A 5,978-nucleotide genomic window follows, 5' to 3' on the forward strand; every position below is an offset into this window, starting at 1 on the left:
GGACCTACAGCAATACTCCTGCAACCTTACACTTGTGGACTGCAACCCTCGTGGATGAGGCTGGGCTTGGGCTTCAGGTGCGAGCTGGGCTTGGGTCTGAATGGGTAGTGATGACGTAGGCAACTTCTTCACCCGGTGGACATCCCAGGTCTCCAGGGACCAAGCCTGACAGTGAAAGTGTGTTCAAAGTGTCTGCGTGTGTCACGTCCACTAACATTCCACTGAGCAAAGTCACCCAGCCAAGTTCAGTGTCTTTTATGGTGGGCAGTACTCCACCCCCAGGATGTAGGGAAGAGAGCAGCATTTTCCGGACAATAATCCAAACCGTCAAAGAATTTAACTGCACTCTCTAACAGTTTGATCAGTTCCTGTGAAGGAGAAGTAACAATAACCCTCGACACTTACTGAGTCCCTAGGAGGACACAGTGTTTTTGTGACTTGCTTGAGTCCAGGCTGGGAGCAGTAGTGCGAGAAGCCGGGCTCTCCGGGTTTCCAAGCCTAACTCATGGTGCTGCTCAACAAGGCCCTCGCTTTTCACTTCCAAATCTGGGGTTGGAGAAAGCTGAAGTGATTCCTGGTACCCTAACCTCGGTGCAGATGGTCTGAGACAGCTGGGAAAGAGGAAGAAAGGAAGAAAGAGGAAGAAAGGAGGACTGAGGTGGAGGCAGGGAGCGTTGACAAGTATCTCACTGTCTTGTGTTGCTCTCATAGAGTATCTGAGGCTGGGAAAAGTACAAAGAAAGCAAGTTTACTTGGCTCGAGATTCTGGTGGCTGGAGAGGCCAAATGATGTGACACTGGTACCTGCCGGGCACGGATGGCATCACACGTGGGAGTGGGTGGAGGGGAGCTCACAGGGTGTGAAAAGGAGCAAGACAGCAAGCTGAGCAGGCAGCACTCACCCTTGAGGTAGCCAGTGCAGTCCCGTGACACCCAGCCCACGGCCTCCAGATGAGTGTTCATCCTCGGGAAGATGGTGCCACCATTGCCCAGTGATTTTCCTTAGGTCTCCACCCCCCATACTGTGGGGGGACTCAGGCTTCAGGTGGGTTTTACCCGGACAAACCACATTAAATCATAGCACTGAAGCGGAGATGGGGTGGCTGGAAGTCAAAGACAAGCGTTCCTTATTTCACTGTCCGGCCCTGTGCGAACACAGAACGAGCACACGCATTTCCAAAGGAAGCAGTGGCTAGCTACCAAAAGTATAGCACATGAGAGATGGCAGATGCCGAGGTGTTTAACTAGTCCTACCTTCTCATTTTACAGTCCAGGAACTGGAACCCGAATCAGGGGAAGTAACTTGCCCAGGACAAATGGCTACATTAATGGCAGGTCTAGATGAAAGGTGGATTTGTAATTCCAAATCCAAGGCTCTGTTCCTGCCTGCTCGAAGGGAGCCGTGAAGGTGGTACTGGGTACCACTGCCTTGGGAGGGTGTTCAGGTAATTGATCATGACGGGCCATTTCACTGATGCTACAGAGGCAGTGAAAACATTTGCATAGTTATGTTCAATAAAGCAGACAGACTGGGGCTTTCAGTTTACAGCTGGAGGCTTGGCATCCTGTAGGCAGTGCCTTGATGAGCTTTATTTAACAGGCAGCCACCTGGCATGTGTACAGCCCTACAATTTATAGAGCGGCGGCGATGTAAATATTAGCTGTCAGTTGATCAATTTTACTTAAGAGTGAAAGGATGTAAACCCAAGTGAATGATAGGTTTAAAGAAGCAAAATTGCCTAGCAGTAGATTTTATTAATATTTTTACATATATTATCTGTTCTTGATAGCTATCTGTGTATTATGAATGGAGAGATTGTTGGGTTCACTTTAATTGCAGTTCTTAAAGGCAAAGAAAGTATGGGAAGAATAAAGAGACATGTAATAGGTGGCCAGATCAAGGCTACATAAGGTAGGAGTGAGAAACAAAATGATAAAAATGTTATGCCGCGTGTAAAAATTTATCCATTCCTAACAAAAATTAGGTCCGATGGATTCATAAAAATCTGCTTTGGGAAGTAGCAACCAGCTCTTCTTACCCATGGTTTCCAGTTGTTCTGGAAATATAACTGATGTTCTGCTTTGGAGCTTTGATCTTATCTTTTATTTACTGCTGTATCCTGAGCAGTGGGCATGCGATCTGTCATGTGATGGTCCATCAGCATCTCTCTGTGGAGTGAGAGTTGCTCCCTCAGGTTAGGACGTGGGAAGTCCCTCAGGTTAGGATGTGCTCAGACCATCACTTGTATGCTAAAATCTAAATTAAGGAAAGAACATGTAGGGTATTTTAAAAAGCCATCCAATATGAAGAGGCCTAAAGCAACAAATTTCAGAAACAAATCATTTCCAGAGGAAGGAAGATCAGTAAAGACCTTCTTCTCTGAGGGAAGGTGGTAAGTCTGGGAAAAGCAGAGGCAATTTTTAAGAGTAAGAAAGAACTGAATGGCACAGTGGTCTAATGACACATTCACTTTCACAGGATCTCTGAGTGCATGGTCATTCGGGAAACAAGGATGAGCTAGGAAGGGAGAAGGGAGGGAGGAGAGGGAGAAATGGGGGGGAGGGAAGGAAGAAAAGAGAGAGAGGGAGAGAGAAGCAGAGAGAGAAGAGGCAGGGAGAGAGGAGAGAGAAGAGGGATCAAGAGGGAAGAGAGAGAGGAAAGAGGCAAGAGGAACAGAGAGAGAGAGAGACAGAGTCAGAGACAGAGACAGACAGAGACAGACAGAGAGACAGAGAGAGAGTTTAGAGGGAAATTTATAGTTTTAAATATAAGTAAACAAGAAAGTTTAAGAATCAATTTTCTAATTCCCCCCTCAGGAAAATATAAAACTAAGTGAAAATTAAAGCAAAAAAGGAATGAAAGATCTAATAAAGATGAAGACAGAAATCAGTGAAATAGAAAACAGACTTATGTTGGAGAAAACCCTGACATTGAGCGTTGGTTTAGTTACATGGAATTACCCCCAAATATTTCCATTCTCCATATTTATAAACTGATATACTGTAAGCAAGGTTGAACCTGAAAAGAAAGAGAAAAAACACAGTTGCCAGGATTAGGAATAAAAAATGGGGAAATTATTATAGACCCTGATTTAATGGATAATGAACTATTGTGATCCTATATCTTAATGAACTTTTATATATCACAAATTTGATAGTTTTGGAAGAAATGGGCAAGTTATTTAAAAAGTGCAACTTATCAAAGCTGACACAGAAAAGGATAGGAAATACTTGTTCCGTGGATGTGTGTTTCACATGAAACAATTGTGAACTTCTCCCAGAGTTTTGACCTAGCTCTTACTAGCTTGGAACAATGTCTTCTACATTAAGAATTTCTCTCTCTCTCTCTCTCTCTCTCTCTCTCTCTCTCTCTCTCTCTCTCTCTCTCTCTCTCTCTCTGTGTGTGTGTGTGTGTGTGTGTGTGTGTCTGGGGATCAAACCCATGGCCTCATGCCTGCTCGGCAAGGGCTCTTCTGCTGAGCCACCCTCTCGGCCTACTCTTCTGTCCCTCTTTCATCACAGGACTTGTTTGCCTTCAGGAATTTCTGAGAGGAGCTGCGGTTCTTCAGACTCCATGCCCCAGAGTCTGGGCTTTCCTTCCTACGAGCAGCAGAGGGTCACACAGGACCCTTCTGCCTCGATGTATTGATAAGCGCGGTAGTTTGTGAGGGTGGAAATGGAGTTCTGTAGTATTTTTGATGTGAGGTTTAAAATATTTATTATTTTTGGAAAATTCTCAGCTATCTTTTCAAATATTCCTTTTGCCTTGTTTTCTCTTTTATCCCTCTAGGATTTCAGAAGTTTGTGTGTAAGGCTACTTAATATTATCCTCAAGTACTTCAATATGCCATCATTTTTGAAAATCATTTTTTCATGAAAAAATAAGACAACTTTTCATCACCAAATAATAAGACAGTAACATTATTATGCTGTGTATCATTATCTTCAAACTGGCTACTTAGTACAAGGCATAAACCAAAAAGATTCTTACCAAGAAAGAAATTAACAAATAATAATACAAACTTTCTTTTCAACAAAGTAAGGTAAACCATGGGTATAAATGAAACAAATTAGCATATATATGAAATATTTTTAAATCAATGGAATGTGTAATTTGGGGAAGTTTTTGAACTTCTCTCTTCTTCCTCTTTATCTCTTTTATTTTGCCCTTCATGTCTGACTATTTCACTTACCATTTTGTTCTCAGGTTGTATCCGTTCACCTAAACATGTCTCATATTTATCTTTATGGCAATATAGTACTCCATTGTGTGTAAATATCACATTTGCCTTACCCATTCATCTGTTAACGGACATATACACTGTTTCCAAGATCAGCTCTTGTAAACTGTGCTGCTATAAACATGGATACACATGTATCTTTGCAATGTGATGATTTTAACTCTTTTACTCCATCATGTTTGATTTCTCTTTTTTCTTTGCATGTCAGCTGGGTAATTTATATTAATCTGTCTTCAAACTCACTGATTTTTTCCTCCCAGAGTGGTTTCAGGTCTTTTCATGACACCAGCAAAGACTTTCTTCATTTCTACCATGAATTTATTTTTTAAAAAAATTTCTAGCATTTTCATTCAGATTTATAGTTTCCATCTTTATATTGAAATTCTCAATTTTTTCCTACCATAAAGGTCTGACTTATTAATCATATTTTTCCCAATAAGTCATAACTCTATTAGTGATAGAAACCATGCAAATTTCAAGCCAAGCTTCAGTGACATTTTTGAAACACCAAAAAAGTTATCCTTTCAGATGATTACATGGTTAGTTCCAAACTAGCATTTACAATATCATTACTGCTGTTCTTTAGGGCTTGAGCTGCCTTTGCCCTCTGCACATTTGCTTGTGACAGAACCAATTCTATGTCCTTACCTTCCATGCCTGTTTTATCAACCTCTTCCTCTTTAATCTCTTCTTGTAAAGTTGGAATTTGTGAATTTTTTTGAATGTTTGAGACAGTTTCACCTTGAACTTTGAATTTCTCAGCAGCTGCTAACTGTGCTTGCTGAGATAATTCCTCAATCTTGGCTTCCCCCCAAACTAGTAAGTATCTGAAGTTGGGCTCCTATAGATATCTGGCTTTGTGATAACAAAGAGGATATTCTTAGATTTTGAGACAGTGATTATAGGAACTCCTGAAACATGCCAAAGACCCATTTTAGAAATAGCCTTGTATGACTTCTTTTCACTCTGACTGTTTTCATTTAATGACTGGTTTTTCATAGATTTCGGCTGCTGCTACCAGCTGGGCTTGTTGTGTGTGGTTGCTTGTGTGGAACCTTGCTCCTCGAGCTCTGATACTGATTCCTCACCATCAGATTCTGTTTCAGACCCCATCTCCGCCTGGGGCTGAGTTAACTCCTGCTCTGTAGCAGGGATGGATTCTGTGGCTTCACTCAGCATTTTGTGCAGAGAATGCAAAATCAAGATGGCGGCAGAAAGAGTATTAATCATATTTATTTTAAATGTCCTCTCTGATAATAGCAATACCTGGGACATCTCTAAACCTCATTTTGTTGATTTCCTTGACTCTTGTGAAATGTTTGCATTGTCTTGTTTTTTCATGTCTTGGAATTTTTGTGTCAGTTCTGGTCATCATGTGGAGCAACAACAGCAATTGAGGCAAACAGCATTACCCCTGGAGTGGGCAGACAGTTTTTCTTATCCTTTAGTGTGGGGTTGAGGCAGTCTGGTCAGGAGGGAAACTAGGCTTGGGTGTTCTGGTTGTTGTGGCTACCATGTACTTTTGAAGGGGACAGGAGGATTTCTCAATATTTGTGCTCCACACTCAGCTTCAGGCTTTGCTGTGTGTTTGGGGGACTTCTTTCCAGTGTAGACACTTGCTTCTCATTACTCAGTACTTGGTAGTGTGGTGTCTAGAGTTATTGTGTTTTTTGTTGTCTGGTATTTTAGAACAATCTGCTCTAGTTTGTGAGAACCAAGGTGTTGTGAGACTGAAGAA

The 5,978-nt window shown here is 41.8% G+C and overlaps 1 pseudogene; it reads right to left on the reverse strand.

The window, feature by feature from the left end:
- Window positions 1–4,772: 4,772 nt before the first annotated feature.
- On the reverse strand, window positions 4,773–5,419 carry LOC102028612 (annotated as a pseudogene).
- Between the last annotated feature and the right edge of the window lie 559 nt (window positions 5,420–5,978).

Source organism: Chinchilla lanigera, unplaced genomic scaffold (assembly GCF_000276665.1).
Source record: "Chinchilla lanigera isolate Chin_1 unplaced genomic scaffold, ChiLan1.0 scaffold00052, whole genome shotgun sequence".
Classification (NCBI taxonomy): Eukaryota; Metazoa; Chordata; class Mammalia; order Rodentia; family Chinchillidae; genus Chinchilla; species Chinchilla lanigera.